The 21,311-nt window shown below is 49.7% G+C and overlaps 1 protein-coding gene across 3 annotated transcripts in view; it reads left to right on the top strand.

Moving 5' to 3' along the window:
• The first annotated feature begins 5,216 nt into the window (after positions 1–5,216).
• The window catches only part of VDR (vitamin D receptor), a 105,715-nt gene continuing 89,620 nt past the window's right edge, over positions 5,217–21,311 (top strand). For all 3 annotated transcript variants that reach the window (XM_074006732.1, XM_074006735.1, XM_074006737.1), the window contains exon 1: positions 5,217–5,312. The gene's annotated coding sequence lies outside the window, so the exon portion shown is untranslated. The remainder of the gene's footprint in view (positions 5,313–21,311) is intronic.

Below are 21,311 nucleotides of genomic sequence, written 5' to 3'. Positions count from 1 at the left end.
GCCGCTAAGATGGATTCAGGACAGATTCCCTGGGCCCAGATCCTGACTCCACTGTTTACTAGTTGTATTGTGGTGTGACAGTTTCTTGGCTGGGTGCGGTGGCTCACGCCTGTAATCCCAGCACTTTGGGAGACTGATGTGGGCAGATCACTTGAACCCAGTGTTTGAGACCAGCCTGAACAACATGGTTAAACCCTGCCTGTACAAAAATAAAACATAAGTAAAAATTAGCCAGGCTTGGTGATGTGCACCTGTAGACCCAGCTACTTGGGAGTCTGAGGTGGAAGGATCGCCTGAGCCCAGGAGGTTGTGGCTGCAACAAGCTATGATTGCGCCACTGCACTTCAACCTGGGCAACAGAGTGCAACTCTCGTCTTGTTTTTTTTTTTTAAAGAGTTTCTTACCTTCTGTGTGCCTCAGTTACCTCCTCTATAAGATGGGAATAATAAGAGTACCTTTCTTACAGGGCTGATGAGGGTTTTTAATGAATTACTACATGTAAAGTGCTTGGGTCAGGACCTTGTACATGGCAAACACCCTGTAAGTGCATGCTATGATTGCCACTGGAGTGTTTGTGTCTGTGCCTTACCTCCTTATTAAGCCTGTAACTTCTTGAGAATGGGGTCGGCCCCTTTTCCTTAAGGCGGTTTGTGTCCCTCAGGGTCCTGGCGCAGGGCCTGGTGCGCAGCCGGTTCTCGCTGACTGTTTGTAGAATGATGACGGTGCTCGGTGCCCTCTCCCTGCATCTGTGTCCCTGCTGCAAGCCCCTGCACAGCGAGCCCGTCTCCGTGGCTCAGGCCCTTCCTCCCACAGCCTGAGCCCCAGCAATTTTCCCTGGCAGCTCCCACGTTCCGGACTAACTTTAGGGTTGGTTTCCAGCTGTGGTTGGATTTTTCTGTTTGAAAAATATTTTAAGCAGCTGGTGGGGAAGGGGTGGAGAGGTGGGAAAAGAATAATAAATAAACTTGTGAAAGGAAGATTGTCTAAACAGCCAGGAGCTGCCACTGCCAACAGCTTGGTCTCTGGGCCATGCCAAGGACTGGGGAGCTATCAGGTGGTTGGCGATGGGGACAGGACACTGTGGTGGCTTCGCAGGCCAAGGAGAAAGACTCTGCCTTCACAAGCACTCCGGCGCTTCCTTTCACATTATGCCCCGCGTGACTTTCCAGGATGCAAGAGCTACACGTGGAGAAAGCTAGTTCTGCCGCAGGCAGGACTGAAGTTAGACACTGAAAAGAACTTCTTAGTATCGGAGCCCATCCCTGTAATCCAACTTTATTTCCCCTAAGATCTTGTTTTTCTCCAGAACTCAACTCCTTTTCAGCTCTGATTATGTAACACCTCGGCCACCCCCACCTGCCTCCAATGCGCCCATTCAACTAACAGCGCACTTCCTTTCGCCCTTCCACGGCCCGTCCTCCAGCGTCTTGCTTTCATCAGCTGCTTCTTTCCTTTCAGCCCGGCTCTGCCACCGAGGCCCTCGGCTTCTTTCTTCACCTCAGCCACCTCCCTCGGTGGGGCTGGGGAGCCCGCCCGGACAGAGCGGACCTTGGCGCAGGCAGACTGCCAGGCCCAGAGGCCCAGGGTCCCCCCACACACAGACGGAGGAAAGGCTCACGCTGCCCTTGTGCAGGCTGGGGACTGTGAAGACAGAGACCCACAGAAAATCAAGGATGGGAGAGAAACTAAATCACAGAGTCAAACAGAAGCTGAGTCAGAGGGACACGGAGCAAGTCAGATGTGGGGGGGGAGGGCGTTGATGACCACTGGGCAGCTCCCTGGCCAGGCCCTCATGGACATTCCTGTGGCCTCCGATGGCAGGGTGGGCTCAGTCCTGAGGGCTGCCCTGTGCCCAGGGTCCAGGGCCTGGGTGGGCAGGAGGCCCCGCCTCTGTCCTGGCTTCTCCTGAGAGCTCCCTCCACCTTCACTGTGGGGAGATTGCCGAGTCAGTGGGCCGATGAAAGGGGGTGATGCCTGTGCTCAGTGGCAGGGTGTTCCTCAAAGTCTAGGGGAACCCATAGCAGGGGAGGAAGGGCTGGGGATGTGGGGGGTTTGGGAGGCCGGGGAAGGCAGGGGTCCTTGTCTGGGGCCAGCAAGGTGGGGTGCCGAGGCCCAAGGAAGGGGCTATGTTGAAGAGTAGGGTGGTGGGTAGTCGTGGAAAGGGGCCTGTCTGGGGTCCAGGGAGCTTTGCAGGGGTGAGGACCACCCCGGGCAGGAATTCAAAAGTGGGATGAGGCCACTGTCCTCAACAGTCTGTGGGGGAGAGAGACCACGGGAGGTCGGGCTGTTTGGAGTGGACTGACAGCCTCTCAGAAAGTCATCTGCCCTCCTGGGCACCCCCAGCAAGGAAAACGACATTGGTCTGAATTTATAACTGGAATCTCTACTCATTAGCTGATCCTTGCCATCCAGCAAACTCAGCCACAGCCCTCCCACTCTCTACCTGTTTTCAATTCCCTGGGAAATCAGGTGAAATTGAGAGTCCCAGATGCTCCTCTGAGGGTATGAAGATGGGAATTTGCACTTCCTACTACTACTTTTACATTTATACTGAGCAGGAAAATGTCCAAAGTATTTACTTTTTTTTCTCACTGTGAAACATAGCATATGTATATTAAATATATATGTACAGATTAATAAATAATTATAAATCCAACATCTAGGTTTCCACTGCCTAGGTCAAGCCATAGAATACTGCTGGCACTCTAGAAGCCTTGTGTTCTTCCCTGATCACAACCCCTGCCCCACCCTGAGGGAACTGGGATCCTGAAGTTTGTGTCATCATTTCCTTGTTTGTCTTCTAAAGACTGTAGTTTCTTAGATATTATCATCTTGGAGTTTCACAATCACCTTATTATTCCCATTTTACTGTTGAGGAAACTGATGCTGAGGAAGGTTAAATAACTAGTCCAACACCAGAGAAGAAATGAGTGGCGGAACCAGGATCATGTTTTGGATTGACTGGGTGTTTCCCAGGGTGTTCCTTGGTCAAACTAGAATCCACAGGAAACTCTGGGACAGCCCAGCATTGCAGATAGCACCCCAGTGCCCTAGAGAAGAGGGAGGCCATCTTCATAGCCAGGAGGGGTGCTGTTCACCAGCAATTTTTGACTCTCCTGCCTTTATCAATAGGATCCTGGTTCCTGAGTACCTGGCAAGAAACGGCAAGGCTCCCAGGGAGATGAGTTGGAGGCTGGGGAAGCTAGAGGAGCTGAGCGGACCTGAGATAGGATCAGTGACTTGAGAGAGCCTTGGGCCCTTCCTGACACATGCCAAGGGAACCCAGGATTGTGGGTATGTGCCTGAGCCAAGTGCTGCCCAAGTTTTGCCAGATTCACTAGGTGTGCCCTCCTTGGTGGGCCAGGTGTGCTTGGTGTGTGTGTGTGCGCGTGTGTGGGTGTGCATGTGTGTGGATGTGGGGGTGTGTGCATGTGTGTGCACGTGTATGCATGTGTGTACATGTGTGTGCATATATGCATGTGTGTGAATGTGTGTGCATGTGTGTGTGCACATGTGTATGTATGTGCATGTGTGTGTGTGTGTGTGTGCATGTGTACCTGGCATGTCCACATCTATCCACTGACTTGGATTGTTCCAAACCATTTTCTCTGCCCTCACCTTCTTTCTTTCTTATAAAATCATACATGCTTATTATAAAAATTCGTATACAGATGTCTCTCTAAGTCTAAATTATCTCAGATATAATTTCTTTTAACTATTTCATATTTATCTTTGTATACTTCTTTCAAGTACATTCAAATATATAGTTACTTACATGATTTAGATACACATATTCAAATGTAGTAGTATTAGGTTTATTGTTAACAAAATGGTATCATAATCTACATATCATTTTTCACCTTTTTTTTCCCACTTAATAAACCTTGGTCATTTTCTCCGCCAGCATCAATGGGTTTATGTCACTTTTAACAGCTGAAGAGTACTCCATTAAACAGATGTATCATCATCTGTTTACCTGGGTGGACTCATCACTACGTGCCTATCTCCCCCAGAAGCTGCGAGAATAGGGTGCCAGAGGGGTGGGAGGACAAGGAGACTAGTCAATGTCAGCCATACCTTGGGAAGCAGCCCAGTCTCAGCTGCCCTTTGACATCTTACAAATGGATTCCAGAACTCTGCTCCCTTACCACATCTACAACCCCACCCACCCCCAAGTCCCTACCTCCAGTCCTCTGTCTGCTGTCCCCCTGCCCTTCTCCCTCTGACCATTGACCTCTGTACAGTGCTACGGGTTTGGGGGTCTCCTGGGTGGGCTCCCTGCTTCCCAGCTCTTGGCCTCTGAGGCTGGCTGATCTCCCAGAAATGGGAGGAACTGGGGCTTGAGGGACCCTGAATTCAGGAGACTCTGTGGAGACAGCCTGGCCTGGCCAAGACAGCCACCCAGGCTGACCCAGGGGAGGCGCCATGCTAATGGAGAGGCTGGCACTGCCCATGCCCACATGGCAGTTTCCTGCTTTCCAGAGGGCATGGGGAATGGGGACTGTGCCAGATAGGCATGGTGTCCCCGCCCCTGCACCAATGTCATGGAAAATGTGAAGCCTTGATCTTTGTTCTTGATTGTTCCTCCAACTTTTACAACTGGAAACTGGCGGCGTCTTTGTTCCCACCGGCTTAGGAAGGAGATGTTGAGGGCTGGGGACGGGAGGCAGCTGAGTCAGCAGCTGGAGGTGTTGAACTGGTTGCTTCCTCAGACCAACCATGACCCCTTCTCTCTCACTTACACGCACTCAGTTTACCCATCAACGGACCGTACCTTAACAGCGCCAGTGGGAGAGGGGATGGGAACAGCCTTCACCGTCCTTCCTGGGGAAGCCATCTCCCCTTGCCCAGGATGGACGGCCAGGCTGTCCACAGCCCTGACCCCCACCCCCTGCTCCAGATACCTCTGGCTCCTCTAATGCCCGTGGTGGCAAGCAGTTCCCAACCTGCCTCCTTCCTCAGGGCAGGTCCGGTGTGTCTGTTTACCTCAAGATTCAGTTAGAAATTGATGGTAGGGAAACCACTTTGCCAGGTGGCTCCCTCCGGCTGTGTGGGGCCCAGCCTCCTGGTCCTCCCCTGTTCCCTCATGGGCAGAGTTCATGGAAACTTCTCAGGTCACTGACTCTCACCTTCCTTTCCTCCTCAGGAGGGCAGGCCCAGCCCCACTCCCTGCAGCCTGGCCCCTCCTTTCCCTGAAGGCCCTGCTGTCCTGGCGCAGTGTGGAGAAGGGCAGGCCTGGGGACTGGACAGCAGCAGGGCCAGGGTGGTCTGCTGCAGGGGGAGACGCACCTCTGCTTCCTGCGACCTTGGCGGTGAGCCTGGGGACAGGGGTGAGGCCAGAGAGGGACGCAGGGGCCCTGCCCAAAGCAAGGGAGGACAGCGGGACTGAGGCAGAAAGAGGGCAGTGTGTTCACCTGCAGCCCAACCTGTCACTCAGGGACTCCTAGATGCTGGTAGAAAGCTCCTCCGAGGAGCCTGCTATCCAGTCATGAGTGCAGGTGTGGGGGGTTTGCAGGTGTGTGTGTGGGTGCACAGGTGTGTGGGGGTGCGCAGGTGTGAGGGGTGCGCAGGTGTGTGTGTGGGTGCACAGGTGTGAGGGGGTGCGCAGGTGTGTGGGGGTGTGCAGATGTGAGGGGTGTGCAGGTGTGTGTGGGTGTGCAGGTGTGAGGGGTGTGCAGGTGTGTGGAGGTGCACAGGTGTGAGGGGGTGCACAGGTGTGTGGGGTGCGCAGGTGTGAGGGGGTGCGCAGGTGTGTGGGGTGCACAGGTGTGAGGGGGTGAGCAGGTGTGAGGGGGTGCGCAGGTGTGTGTGGGTGCGCAGGTGTGAGGGGGTGTGCAGGTGTGAGGGGATGCGCAGGTGTGAGGGGTGCGCAGGTGTGAGGGGATGCGCAGGTGTGAGGGGATGCGCAGGTGTGTGGGTGCACAGGTGTGAGGGGGTGAGCAGGTGTGAGGGTGTGTGCAGGTGTGTGTGGGTGCGCAGGTGTGAGGGGGTGCGCAGGTGTGTGGGGGTGCGCAGGTGTGAGAGTGTGTGCAGGTGTGTGGGGGTGCGCAGGTGTGAGGGTGTGTGCAGGTGTGTGTGGGTGCGCAGGTGTGAGGGTGTGCAGGTGTGTGGGGGTGCGCAGGTGTGAGAGTGTGTGCAGGTGTGTGTGGGTGCGCAGGTGTGAGGGGTGCGCAGGTGTGGGGGGTGCGCAGGTGTGAGGGGGTGCGCAGGTGTGTGAAGTGTGCAGGTGTGAGGGAGTGCGCAGGTGTGGGGGTGCACAGGTGTTTGGGGTGCAAAGGTGTGAGGGGTGTGCAGGTGTGAGGGAGTGTGCAGGTGTGAGGGGGTGCGCAGGTGTGTGAGGCGCACAGGTGTGTGTGGGTACACAGGTGTGAGGGATGCACAGGTGTGTGGGTGCGCAGGTGTGTGGGGCGCGCAGGTGTGTGGGGGTGCACGGGTGCGTGGGGTGCACAGGTGTGTAGCCCGCGCTTTGGGGCCGCAGGTGAGGGAGGTTTGAGAGAGGATGGCAGTAAAGGCTGCCCCCTGCGGGTGGGAGGGGTGTGGGAGGGGAGATGGGATCCGGCGCTGGCGCGGTCAGAGAAGGGTGGGCGGTGGTTGGAGGGAGGCAGGGCACTGGCCTTGCTGGATCCCACGCGCAGGCCTTCTCTGCTGGCGGAGGCTGCGAGGCCAGCCTCTGTCTGTCTGTCCGTCTGTCTGTTCGTCCGTCTGTTCGTCCGGGTGGTGCGCCAGGCTGCAGTCGGAGCAGGCAGTGGCGGTGGGTAGAGGAAATGGGACTTGACGGCCTGGGGCTGAGCGCCTGATCTTTTCTTGGTGATGCTCTGCCTCCCAGGAACCATCGCTTTTGGCTGTGGTCAGGCAGGACTGGGAAGAGCCCTGTGGCCCCTGCAGGTCAGGCCGCTGCACCCCCTACATCCGATCCACCTCGCTGCCCAAGCGGTACAGCTTATTTGTGTTCCTTCAGATTTTGCCAGTGCCTTTGCACCCCTCTCCGAGAGTTACTCAGTTACCAGTGTTGGTTTTCTATTTCCAGAGCAAAGGCAGGTCCTCCCCTCCACGGCTTTCTCCACCCTAGCGGGGGCTGGGCCTCTGCCTTCCATCCAAGCCTGGGTCCAGGTCCCAGGGCCATGGCTCCCTCGCCTTTGTGGAGGGAGGAAGGCGGGCGGTGGGGGGGGAGAGGGGGCACCTGAGGGGGAGGGTGCCTCAGCTGTCCTTCATATCTTCTCCTGACCTCCAACCCCACCCTGCTTTCTCCTGGACCGTTCCCATCAGCATGCTCTACCTCTCATCTCTAAAAGTATCCCTCTCCAGGATCCATCTTTGCCAGTCCATCACGCTGACGCTTCCACAGCCGTCCTCCTCACAAGAGCAGGGCCACTTGCTGCCTCTACTTCCTCCCTCAGCCCCAGCCACTGCTCCACTGCAGCTCTTCACATGAAACTCGGCCTGAGGAGCGCTTCTGTGCCTCCCTCGTCCTCTCCCAGCAGCCTGGACTCAACTGACTCCCCTCCCGAGGCCTTCTCTTTTCCCTTCTGCTCCCCCCATGTGGCGCTGTCCTTCTGGTTCCTTCTTGACTTGTCTGTGATTCCTTCTCAGGCCTCTTGGCAGGTTTCTCTTCGAAGTGACTGGAAAGCCAGTGCTGCATGGACTTGGTACTGCCATCCCCTCTGCCGTATTTCTGTGGTTTAGACACCATCTGTATGGTGGCAAACCCCATTCTTCCTCTGCGTTCTGACTCCCAGAAGCAGTTCCCCTGGACACTTCTGTTGGGGGCCTCGCAGACATTTCAACGTAATGCATCCAGATGACAACCCTTGATTCCCCTCTGTCACCCCCAATCTAACCTGCCTCACCTTCATCTTTCTAGTTGCTGAAGACTGTGGTCCTTGGTACTGCCTTACCTTTCACATCCAATATACCGTCCAGTCCACCAGATCCCACACAAAATGCACTTGCTTTTCCACCATTCATCTCAATGGCCACCATAGCCCTGGTTTTTCTAAGCCACCATCCTCTCTTACCTGGACTCCACAGTGGCCTCATGACTGGCCTGCCTGCTGCCAACCCTCAGCTCCTCCATTTCAATTTCCAGAAAGTATGAAGAATTGTCTTTTGGGGAAGATCACTTGAGGCCAGGACTTTCAGACCAGCCTGGGCAACATAGCTTGACCTCACTTATTAAAAAAAAAAAAAAAAAAAAATCAGCCAGGTGTGGTAGCGTGCGCCTGTCGTCTCAGCTACTCAGGAGGCTGAGGTGGGTGGATCACTTAAGCCTGAGAGGTCCAAGCTGCAGTGAGCTGAGATTGCACCGCTGCACTCCAGTCTGGGTGACAGAGTAAGACCCTGTCTCAAACAACCAACCAACCAACCAACCAGAACTGTATTTTAATAGCATTCAGTTCATGATCTCTTTTCTCCTGAAGCTTTCAGTGTGCCCATGCCTATGTGCTGTGTGTGTGCACATGTGCACGTGCATGTGTGTGTGTTTGGAATGTTACCATAGCCTGTGAGGCCCTGAGTAATTCTGCACTTTTCCCATTTTCCCAGTCTTATCTTACACCCTTTATCATTGGCCAGGTGCTTGAGTCTTTCATTTCCCACTAGTCGAACTTCTTTCCCTACCGTAGGGCCTAGAATCCCATCCTCCCCCAGTGTGCGCACGCACGCGCGCGCGCACGCACACACACACACACACACACACTGAACTGGCCCCATTTTCATTCTTCACATCCACCTGTGTGTCATCTCTGCAGAGAAGTTTTCCTCACTGCCCTGTCCAAACCAGCCCTCCTCTTCTAATTTCTATTTCAGTCCTCTATTTAGTTTCTTTTCATAATAGCATGGATTGTACTTAGTAGTAATTGTATTTATTTGTTTCTTCACTTTCACCTTTGCTGTTCACTCCAGAATGTAAACTCCACAGGGCAGGGGCTACGTCTGATGTTTCCGTCATTGTAACCCCAATGCTTAGCAGATGGCTTGGCGCTTGGTAGGTGTGCAATAAAAATGTGTTGGATGAGTGAATGAATAAATTAGTGAATGGTCCCAGCTGCTAAGGTCATTTAGGATCTGGTGGGACTGGAAGACAGGTATGGAGGAAGGGAAGACTGTGGTTGGTAGAAAGGCACTGCCTAAGTAGCCTTTCCAGACTTCGCAAATAAAACTACAGGATACCGGTTACATTTTAATTTCAGATAAACAATAATTTCTTTTAGTATAGGTACATCTGACATTCAAATTTAATTGGGCATCCTATATTTTATCTGGAGACTAGGTGAGTGAGGAGGGTGTGGTGGGAGGGGGTCCAGGCCTGATGGAGTAATGGGGCCCAGGGAGTGTGCAGAGCCCTGGGTTCAGGTGGAGCAGTTGTGGAAGCTAATCGGGCAAGAGCAGGGCACATCATCACAGCACACCCGTATGGGACACTCCCAGGGTGATCCTTGGTCCAAGAGAGAAATGAGGGGAAGAGGAAGCGCTGAGAGACGCTGAGAGCTGGGTGGGGCTGGGGGGAGGTGGGTCCTGGGGTGGGGGTGGGGACTCAGGTCCTTGCCCTTTGAAGGTGACAGACAGAACCTGTCAGATGCTTCCTTCTCCATGACCTTCTGACTTGCCAAATTTAGCTCAACACATGCATATTGGATACCATAGAATGAGCTGGGCATTGTGCCAGGTACCGAGGGCACAGAGATAAGTGAGACTTGTCCCTGCCCTCAAGTGCTTAGGGCTTGAGCACTGGGCAACATGATGTGGCCCTGGAGGAAGCCATAACCGGTTCCACTGTCCCCCAAACCAAAGTCAGGTACCCTCTATTTCATCCTAAAACAACCCCACAAAGTAGTCATTATTACTGCCATTCCCTAAACAAGGAAATGGGTGCTCAGGTGATTCTGCAACTTAGCAAAGGTTACACAAGAAGTCAGGGATGGAGCTGGGATGCAGTCTCCGTTTCTCGTTCCTTGAAGAACTCATCCCACTTGGAGGGGCATGGCTCTTCAAGCCAGGTCAGGATCTAGTGGGGCTGGAGGAGGTAAGTAGAGGGAGGATTCTCCTGGGCTTGGCAGTGCTGCCCTGCAACAAGGGCAGAGCACAGGCTTCAAGGGCCTCTTTATGCTGGGGCCCAGCAGGGCTGCCTGGACGTACAATAGGGAAGGCCATTAGCACATGTCCACTGACGTTCTGGTCTTGCCTATATCTCCATGTAACACGTGTGACATTGAACATATTGTCTACAGCCCTCACTCCTCTGGAGGCTCTAAACCCTGGGGAACATAAGCAGTGTGAGAGAAGGAGCTGGTGAAATGCTAACTCCATCAGGTGCAGTGATTTGCACTTGTAATCCCAGCATTTTGAGACGGCGAGGCAGGAGGATCATTTAATCCCATGAATTTGAGACCAGCCTGGGCAATGGAGGGAGACCCCGTCTCGACAAAACATTAAAAAAAAAAAGTAGTCAGGCATGTTGGGGAGTGCTGCCCGTAGTCTCAGTTATTTGGGAGGCTAAGGCGCGAGGATTTCTTGAGCCCAGCTGGTTGAGACTGCAGTGAGTCGTAATTGTGCCACTCCACTCCTGCCTGGTGACAGAGCAAGAATCTGTCTCAAAATAAGTAAATAAATAAACAAACAAACAAACAAATAAATAAATAAAGCTAACCCCATCCTGTTCCCCGAACCTTCAAGAAGCCAATCCTTCTAACTCTGGGGGTGCAGATGGGCTCATGTTCCTTTGCTTGGAAATCTCTTAAACTAGGTTTGGCTTTGAGAGCTCATCCTTGCCCTCCTTCTCCCTCCAGGAAGGCCAGGACCTGGCTCCATTTTTACTGGTGGACTATCTTGGGCCTCAGAGATCTCTGGGGAGGGAGAGGCTATATAGCTCACCTTGCTCCCCCTCCCCACGGTCTTCCATGCCCAAGAAGTAGAAACTCCTACCTAACTTTGTCCCTCCCAGTGGCATGTGTGGCAAGTCACTGTAGCCCAGGTCTCTGAGAATCAAGATGACCTTGGAACTTGCTGTTCAATGAATTCTTTTTCTGTCTTTCCAGTTCCCCGTGGCTCTATCTCTTTATTTTCTTTTGCATTATCTCTATGTCATTTCACAATTAGCAGATGCAGTTTGGGTATAGAGAATCCTCTCCTTGGGACCCTCATAAGACTGACATGTGGGATTTCCTAGCTCTGGATCCAACACCTAACGAGTGAGTCTAAACATCTACTTTGTGCCTTTTCCCAATAACATTTGATCTAGTTCTTAGGGCTCTCCCTGTATGTGCACACACACAGTCACACGTGCACACACACAGTCACACATACACACACTTGTACATACATATGCTCTCACCCATGCTTGCACATACATTCACATGTACACACTAGCACACGGACTGCTGTCTGTAACACAAGGTGTTGGTGTGTTGGGAAAGGAGCCTCTGTCACTGACAGGGAAAATTCTTCCTCAAGCACTTTGTTGAACAAACACCACGATGGGCCATTTGGGTTGTGGAAGGCAGTCTTTGCATGGAGTGAGCTTTGACTGAGACAGAGATAACCAACATAGGAATTTGTGGGTGAGGGATGGTTAGTTTAGAAGGAGACTGGAGAGGAAGGAGCCACAACATGGTAGGAGGCTTGAGTCCAAGTAGAATACAATTCCCCATGGTGGGAATATGGGGAGGGGAAAGAGCTGAAAGACTTTTAAGGACAAAGATTATAGTAATCAACATTATGACTGATTCTGTTATGCAGCAAAGAACTGCCCCTCAGTTACTTTCAGTTCTACAGTAGCTCACATGCAGTAGGCACCGCCTGGTCTTTGTGGTAACATCTTAGAGAAATTAAGAAATAGGGGCTGAATTACATGTTTGAATCAATGGAGGTGGAGGTGGAAATGTCCACAAGAGGTAAGACATTAAAAAAAGAGATAAAATTCCATACAAGCAGGAACTTAGAGCCAGAAGTGACTGAAAGAAACATAAGCCCAACTCCATTCCCACCTCAAACATTCCTAGAGATATTAGGATTAGATACCCGGATTTCACACCATTTCTGGGATGAATGTCTGAGTACGTATTATCTCATTTCAACAAAGCTGAGTTACATGTAAATACACATATTAAATCACATGTGCGTTCACACTCACATGAGCGTTACTTTTCTCTTCATAGAGCATGAATGAAGCTGTGATTTGGCGAGTATCAGGTTAATTTTACAAATGAAAACAGCCAAACCAGAATATTTAGGTTTAAAAATCACCACTGGCCTGAATGATCTGGTTTGGCCATCTATATTTAGCAAGTTAACCAGAAAAGTGCCAAAGTCCTGCACTTGTGCTCGCCAGGTGCACTTTTAATCAGGTGGCCTAAATCCTTGCAGATACATAGGTATCTCTCCGCACGTTATTATTAAGTAGATCTCTCCACATATTATTACATCTAATGTATATTTGTAAGCAACTCCGTGATTGTCCCAGATTATCTAGGACTGATCTTTCATACTAGGCTGGTTTTCTGCAGCTACCTATCATGTGACTGACCCTAAAAAGGAGGTCATGCTAGAAAAGGCCATTATTGCTTCTGTTCTTGTTTATTGTTTCATTCTCTATTAATGCGTGCTCAGAAAATGCAATGAAATTTACTATTAGCCTAAATTGTACATAACTGGCCCGCCAGTTACAGAAAGAAAAAAATAAACACAATCCCAAATATAAAGCAACAAATGTGAAAATAAAGACAAAGAAATAGGAAGAGAACAGTTACAATGGAAGCCTTTTGAGTCAAAAGAGAGATTTGGGGTTTTACCTTTGTTCTGCTAGGAAATTGTTTTGCAAATGTGTCAGTGTCATTATTTGTCCTATGACAGGGTGGGCCTAAGAGCTTTTGAGAATTGCCTTCCAGCTCTAAAATGCTAAGATGCCCTAAGAGTGTATGACCCAGGCAGATCATCCGGTACTTATGAGGAGTGGTCTGATTTGGTAGAAAGAATGCTTCTCAGGCTTTCATGTGCATGTAAAATGCGAATTGCCAGGGGATCTTGTTGAAATGTAGGCTCTGATTCATGAGGTCCAGGTTTGCAATTCCGTATTTCTAACAAGCTTCTAGGGTGAGCCAATGCTGCTGGTCTGTGGATCACACATTGAAAAGCAAAGGCATGAAACATATTAGGTCTGGAGTTAGAAGTCCCAGGCCTGTCCCTAGTTTCTTATCTTTGCTGAGCCTCAATTTCGTCTTTTGCAAAATAAAATAAAAAATTAAAATAAAATAAAATAAAAAAGTCTTAAATACATACATTCCAGAGGATGTTGTGAGACTCAAGGGAGATAACGCATTTGAAAGAACTTTATATCAAAAAGTGCCTTACAAATGTTTGTTAGGATTGTTTTGAGGTTGCTGTTTGCCGTCAAAGCCTCCTGGTGGCTGGGTGCTGCTGACATGGCGAGTGGGGCTGATGGAGTGATAGCAGCTCATAACCTTGCATCCGTTCCATGGTGCACTCACGTGAAGCTGTTTCTCTGGAAGCTGTTATTTACTGAGCCAGATGCTATGTGTCTCTCCCTCCACTCTCTGATTGCTAGTCTGCTTGTGCTCCTGGCCCTGACCCAGAGAGGCCACATGGCTTCCAGCTGTGCTGGGGCATCCAGAATGCATTCCTGCTTGTGGGCTCTCCCTTCAGCTGACCACATGCTCAGGGCTGGCCCTGGGTGGGACTCTACATTAGGCAGTTTTCCCTGCCAGTTTTTTCCCTCAGGCAGCCAATGCCTTCATGCCTTCCTGCCCCTGTGCCCTCAGCTCACTCCACCCAACCTGCCCCCATCAAATGCTCATGTCAGGAAATCATCTGATATATGGATTCACACCGAGTTAGCAATGCCTGATAAGACTTGGGGTGAACTCTCCACAGGGTGCAAAGTCAAGATGGCAGTCAGAACCACAAGGGAATGGCTCAGGGCTAGGTGCCTGGAAAGGGTCACATTTTTGGAGATCCTAGTCTTCAGTGTCCTGGCTCTGTATGCCTTACCATTTTCCATTTGCAGCCAGAAACGCTCAAACTTTGCTGTGTTCCTGATCTTGCTCCTGACCCGTATGAGTGTATCTGTGAAAGCCAAGATTAAGTCCTTTGATTTTGTAGACTGATGTGAGAATCTGGCAGGTCCGACTTTCTTAGCCGTGAAGATGCTTGGGCACAGCTACCATGATTGATCTGCTTTCTGCATGTGATAGTCATGGCAGCTGAAACTCATATGTGGGACCTGTGTGTCCTGGCGCTGAACACCCTCCCTGGCAGCTATAACACTACCCCTTCCTTTCTTGTTCAAGCGAATTTCATCTAAGTAAATGAGAGTATTATTATAAAGATAATTTTGATTTGCTCTGATTATTATTTTTCAAGTTTTCTTAAACTTCGGTCCTTTTCTTTTTTTGAGACAGAGTCTCAATCTGTCACCCAAGCTAAAGTTCAGTAGTGAGACCTCGGCTCACTGCAACTTCTGCCTCCTGGGTTCAAGCCTCCTGGGTTCGAGTGATTCTCATGTCATAGCCTCTCTAGTAGCTGGGATTACAGGTGTGTGTGCCACCATGCCCAGCTAATTCTTTTCTTTGTATTGTTGGTAGAGATGGAGTTTTGCCATATTGGCCAGGCTGGTCTGGAACTCCTGACCTCAGATGATCGGCCCGCCTCAGCTTCCCAAAGTCCTGGGATTACAGGTGTGAGCCACCGCGCCCAGCCAACTTTTGTTCTTTTCTTAACGTCAGTAACAAATAGCACCATTTAATTCTTGACTCTCTGTTCACTCCAATATTGGGGCCATAGACAACCTACTCAAGAAGGGGATTTGATTCCATACACCAATCCCACTGAATACCTATTAGGTACCAGGCTGCCAACCTTTGAAGATACAAAGATAATTAAGACATGGGCACCACATTGCCAACAGGAAAGGGAGAGGGGGACTTGCCTTCTACGGACATAATATCCTCTAGGCTTTTATCATATCAACAGTACCTCTAGGCCAGGCGCAGTGGGTCACGCCTATAATCCCAGCACTTTGGGAGACCAAGGCAGGAGAATTGCTTGAGCACAGGAATTTGAGATCAGCTAGGCAGCATAGTGAGACTCTGTCTCTACAAAAAATTTAAAAATTCGCCGGATGTGGTGGCATGTGCCTGTGATCCCAGCTACTCGGGAGGCTGAGGCAGGATCATTGACTGAGCCCAGGAGGTTGAGGTTACAGCTAGCCATGATTACACCACTGCACTCCAGCCTGGGTGACAAAGCAAGATCCTATCTCAAAAAACAAAACAGAAAAATAGTACCTCTACTTGCCTTTGAGGCTCTTTCTGCCCCTCTTTCATTCCTTTTCCTTCCTAGATAAATCTTGCTTTTTGCTTTTTTTAAGTTTGTCAGGTTTATTAATTCTCTCAGAACCCAACTTTCGAGTTTGTCATTATTGTTTCCTGATTCATTGTTTTGCTTTTTTGTTTCTTTCTACTTTCTTTGAACGTTCTCAGTTTTTGAATTGAATATGTAGCTCACTAACATTCAATCCTATTTTCTAATCACATTTAAAACCATACATTTTCCTATAAAAACTATTTTCAGCCTGGCGTGGTGGCTCATGCCTGTGATCCCAGCACTTTGGGAGGCCGAGGCGGGCAGATCACGTGGTCAGGAGATCCAGACCATCCTGGCTAATACAATGAAACCCTATCTCTAGTAAAAATACAACAAATTAGCTGGACATGGTGATGCGTGCCTGTAGTCCCAGCTACTTGGGAGGCTGAGGCAGGAGAATTGCTTGAACCTGGGAGGCAGAGGTTGCAGTGAGCTGAGATTGCACCACTGCACTCCAGCCTGGGTGACACAGCGAGACTCCATCTCAAAATTTAAAAAAACCACTATTTTCACGCATCCACAAATTTTGATGTGTATTGTTTTCATTATTATTTGGTTGTAACAATTTTGTAACCATAATTATATTTCTTTGGTTTAAATCATTTAGGGGAGCACTAGAAGTTTTCCAAATAAATACTTTATCTTCTTGAAATTGAATTTTTATTTCACTTTATTATGGTCACAGAACATATAAACTTTTTTGGATGTTTTTTGAGAAGTGCTTTAGGATTTACTTTTATAAATATTTTGTCATCTGTTCTTAAAAAAAGTGTGTCTTGTCCATTTTGGGGAGTAAGATTCTATATACATCTAACAACTCAGGACTTAATAAGTTTTGTTCAAATTATTTCTATTCTTCTTCGATTTTTAGCTTCTTAAGCTTCTTATTTCTAAAATGATGAATAGAAATCTCCTACTCCGTGTATTTGTTAATTTCTCCTTGTAATTATCTCAATTTTTGCTTAATATATTTCAAGCCTATATTGCTAAATGCATGCAGATTTAGTCTTATTGTATCTTCCTGATATAATATCTTTAAGTAATGATCTTCTTTATCCCTATAATGCTTGTGGGGCATTTTTTTGTTTGTTTTGCTTTAGACTCTGTTTGTTCTGATATTAATATTGCTACAGCAACCTTTTTTTAAATATCATTTCCGCTAAAAACATTTTTGTGTTGTTACGGATTGTGAACAAAATAGATGGACTTTTTAAATCCAGTCTGAAAATCTCTATCCTTTAGCAGATACGTTATACACACAGTGACTCTCTTAGTATGCCTGGGTTTTAAGCCGGAAGTATCCAGAGGAACTGAAGATGTCATTGCCATTCCCAGGAAAATGAACATGAATTATTCTCCCATAATTCTCCTGAGAGAATTGCCTGGGAATTGTCAAATTCCCTGGCCTTGGAACTGACCTCATCTTGCGCTTATTTTACCGTTCTCTTCCACTTCAAGTGCAGTCATCCAGTATGCCACCAGCATCTATTAGCCCTGGACGTGTCCCAGGTACTTCTATCGCCCACTGCTTGGCTCACACAATCCAAAGGAGGAATTTTTTTTTTTTTTTTTTTTTTTTTTTTTTTTTTTGAGACAGAGTCTTGCTCCATTGCCCAGGCTGAAGTACAGTGGCGTGATCTCGGCTCACTGCAACCTCCGCCTTCTGGGTTCAAGCGATTCTCGTACCTTAGCCTCCCGAGTAGCTGGGATTACTGCCATGCCTGGCTAATTTTTGTAATTTTAGTAGAGATGGGGTTTCACTGTGTTGACCAGGCTGGTCTTGAACTCCTGGCCTCAAGCGATCTGCCCACCTTGGCCTCCCAAAGTGTTGGGATTACAGGCATGGGCCACTGTGCACGGCCATAGGAGGATAATTTACTTGGGGTGTCCATGTCCTTCAGCATGTGGGAGGGATGGACAAAAGAGTTGACTCAGTTCAGTAGTCAACACCCAACTGGTTACTGAACCCCACTCAGTTCAGTAAGCAAAAGTGAGCCCTCTTGGCATCTATAAGTCTGAGCCAACCCTTTGCTCTCCCAGGCTTTGTCCACCTGAATCTTCCTCTGTCCTCTTCTCCCTGAGTTGCTGTGGTTTCTCCCATCCCATAGTTTCCTCCACAACCCTCCCTCCTTGCATGCACAGGCAAACATACACACACGTGTACAGATTCCTATGCTGGCTTCAGTATAACTGGGTAGGGAGGAATTTGCTTTGAAGAGTCTCATTGGCAGGAATGTCTCTGCTTTTCTTTGAAGTCAGAAAAGCAAATATTTTTGTTTGGGGAGTAGGTAAGTGGGAAAGGTGTAGTAAGTGGGGAAAGGTGAAGTGTAGGTAGATACCCTGATCAGGTGAGCTAATGGCATGAGTGGGAGAGATTCAAGCAGCACCATAGTTACTCCGTTGTGAGTCCTATGTTTCCTGCCCATAGCAGGGTTGCGTTTAGAGTCTCCAGCTCTCTTCCCAACCAACCTGAACTTGGACCTCAGAAGAGTAAGCTTGGACTTGACTGGGGAGGTGATATCGCTTCTCACATTCCCACCTTAGTGGCTTAGGAGCTTGAAACTGTGGAGGAGGCATAAGAATCTGTGGTCTGGGGAAGATTGAGGCTGAAAGCCCTGAATGGTAGGAGGCAAGGGCCTTGGCGTTCATGTAGCACCTGAGGAGTGTGCAGGGAGTGCAATACAGCTACATCAACAGAGGCCTGAGAGACCTTGGGAACAGAAGAACACACACCTGTTCTCAATGCTGTACTACCTGTTAGCCCAGCAAGAGCTCTCTTAGGGCCTAATCAGATGCCAGGTGAAGTGCAGGGACCCAGGGAAACAGGAGTGACAGAGCCTGCATGTGGGAGTGATTTGAAGGGTGTAATGAAGGGGACTTTTTAGTATCATTAGGGCCATCACCATCACTCAACCACCACTGAACTGTTAGACTCCAAAGACCAGCTCATCAGAGACTCTCCTTGGGACTGTGGTTGGTTTTCATTCCTTCCTTTCCATTCCATGCCTTTCTGTTGGTGAGAAATGATGGAAAGGATCAGATTTACTTGATAACAAGAGGGTTCTCAGAAACTATAACCTGTGCGTAGGAACCAGACAACCTCATTAAAAATGCATGTTCACAAATCATTGACTGAAAATGATACCCTAAACATTGCTCTGTGGCCAATCATCCTAGTTTTCAGTACTCAAGGATAGAGTAAAAGGCAGTACTGGTGTGGGTGGGCGCATCTGTACAGCACTTTCCACTGCTTAAGCTGAGACCAAAGCTTCCACATGTGCTGTTACCTGGAGCAGGAACTCTTTAGCCTTCTCACCTAAAACGGGAACTGGGGCATCTTTTCACTTGGTAATGTCCTCCTTCACTTTGGTTCATCCCCAAGCACGCTGCGGTATAACCAAGCCACCTAGCACTACCTGGTTAAGGCTGGCCGGGATGGACAGAACCAGATAAGGATAGCATTCTTGGCCCTGGGAGCAGGGCAACAAGAACTCCAGGTGGGGGGCAGCAGCCCACAGCACAGAGTGGCATGCGTCTTGATTCCAGGATCCTTTTATCCCCCTGGATCTCAGGTTTTCCCCAGGCACCTAGAACACAAACCCAAATCTCCTGATGAACTCTGTGCAGACATCACCCTTGTGTTACCCACTTGCTCAGCTGAGAACAGACTCGAGGTTTGTCTGCAGCATCTTGGAGATGTGGAAGTGCTTTCTGTCCCCCCTTGACTTGCCTTGGGCCCTATCTCCTCTGGTGGGGATGGAAAGGCAAGTTGTCGGGAGCAGAAGGTACACTGAGTTCTCAGAGAGCACCTAGATATCAGTCCCACTCAGAGTAGGCAAACAGAGCTCTGGAAGAAAGCATCTCAGCAGCAGTGTGTGGGTGGGTCTCTTCCTCCTCAGCACCCAGTGGTTAGAGTAATTGGCACAATTACTGATTACCACCATGGCAGGTGAGATTGTAATTGGGCTTGGGCTGGGGGTGAGTGGGCAGACCTGAACCTAATGAAGGGGGTTTAGGAAACTGAAAGCTGGCTTGTTGATAGGGAAAGCTCCTGCACCTGGCGCCTCCAGGAGGCAGAATCTGCTCCAGGGAACACCTTGGGGCTTGGAGTTAGGGGCTAGGGCAAGGATGGAGGGGTTGATGGTGGGCAGAGATCCTCAGCTTTTGGTCGCCTGTAGACAGTGCTTTGTCTTGCTGACAATGATACTGATAAACGCTAAGTCACATCTGGCCCTTGGTTTGTCTTTGGACATCAAACCTGGGAGGCTCTGATGATGGCTACCCATCGTCATTCAGGCCCCAGGCCCCTACCCACCTCTCCTGCCTTCACTAACGGGTCCAGAGGTCTCGCTGCAGGCTTTGTGCCAAGCTCAAAGGTCTGAGAGCCCTGGGGAGCCATGGAGGAAGTGGTTGGCCTGGGCAATGATGCCTATGTGTGCGTCTCGCCTGTGGTCTCAGGCAGGCTGCAGAGGCCACAGGGCAGCATGGTCTTGGGCTCAGCTCCCCCCCTCCCTGCTGGCCACGCTGACCTGGGCCTCCCAATCCCATCTTGGTCTAGTGTCCCTGTGTCTGGAGACCCAATGAAGAGGGTCTGATTGTGAAAGTTTGGGGCCAGACTTCTATTGCGGGGGTTTCTTTGGGCTCAAGAGAGAATTTGGGCCACAGGGTAAACAAGTTGAGTTCCTGGGAAGAAGTGCCCTGAACCAGCTGTTTGAGGTTGAAGGAGAGGTCCCATTGTCCTGGGCCAGGCCACACAGAATTATCTGCAGGAAGCAGAGGCTGCACTTTCGCCATAGGATATGTACTCCTTTTGCGGCTAACACGTCCTCTGGCTCTTTATTGAGGACTCCAGTCTGCCTCATCTCTGCCCCCAGTCATAGACCTGGTCCTTAATGTCCCACAGGGCTGGAGAAACACCACCTCAGTGAGCCCAGTGGCTGAGGCCAGCTCTGGAGTTGAGCAAGAGATGAGAGATAATACGTAACCTCTTAGAGCCAAAAGGTTGAGAGGAGGCAGGGGGTTGTCCGAGTTGGACAAGGAAGCCTCGTGGTGTCTGTAGCAGGATTTGGGTCACTGAAGGGCTCCATCTGCCCTAATAGCACTAACTGCAGCTCTTCACCAAAATTAATTTTTAAGTGTCCATATGTGACCCAGGTCATGGCAAAGTCAACATCATGCCTAGGCCAATGAGCCTCTTGGTTCCCTTACCTCAGGTTATTCTCTGTTCCTCACTCCCATCTCCCTCTCAGATCCATTCTCACCTTTCTCTGTCCTGTTCTGTGTCCCAGGAGGCTGGCTCTCTGGACTACGTCTGGGTTGGTCAGAACCTTTCCTAGGATCCTTCTAAGCCTAAGGAAGATATTTTGGGAAAAGAATGTCCTTATTTAAAGCTGGAAAAAAACCCAGTGTGATTCTTGCTGTTCTAGTAAATTTATCAATCCCCTATAATTTTCTTGACCCCAAAGATAACAAGCTGTGCTCTTAAAGAAGGGCTTAACCACATCCTTCCCTTTTGTGATCTCTTTGCTGCCCTTCTCCCTCCAAAACACAGGCTTACAGACCTGGCAGAAATAGTCAGTCCAGCCCACAATTCCAAGCATGGTTTCCCACCACTCTGAACATGTAGATCCTAAATAGTTCAGACTCCGATCTCTGGGAAGCCCCTAATGTCCCTTGGCCAGAGGCTCCCACAATGACATATGATACCCTCATTTATTCCTCCAAACCTTCTCCTGTTATGGGAGGTGGCTGTACTCACAGAGGGTCCCTAAATATAAAGGGCCAAGATATGAGCTTCGCTGTCGTGGGAGCCTTTCCTCTTTCAGATCATTCCTTTTTTGGGTACCACTGGCAAGGGTATAGCCATAGCAATGGTGCCAGCATCAAAAGTGGTCTTGGTTGAGTTCATACATGGCCCAGGTCATGGCAAAGTCAAC

Source organism: Macaca fascicularis, chromosome 11 (assembly GCF_037993035.2).
Source record: "Macaca fascicularis isolate 582-1 chromosome 11, T2T-MFA8v1.1".
Taxonomy (NCBI): Eukaryota; Metazoa; Chordata; class Mammalia; order Primates; family Cercopithecidae; genus Macaca; species Macaca fascicularis.
This window is presented reverse-complemented; position numbering and strand designations above follow the sequence as displayed.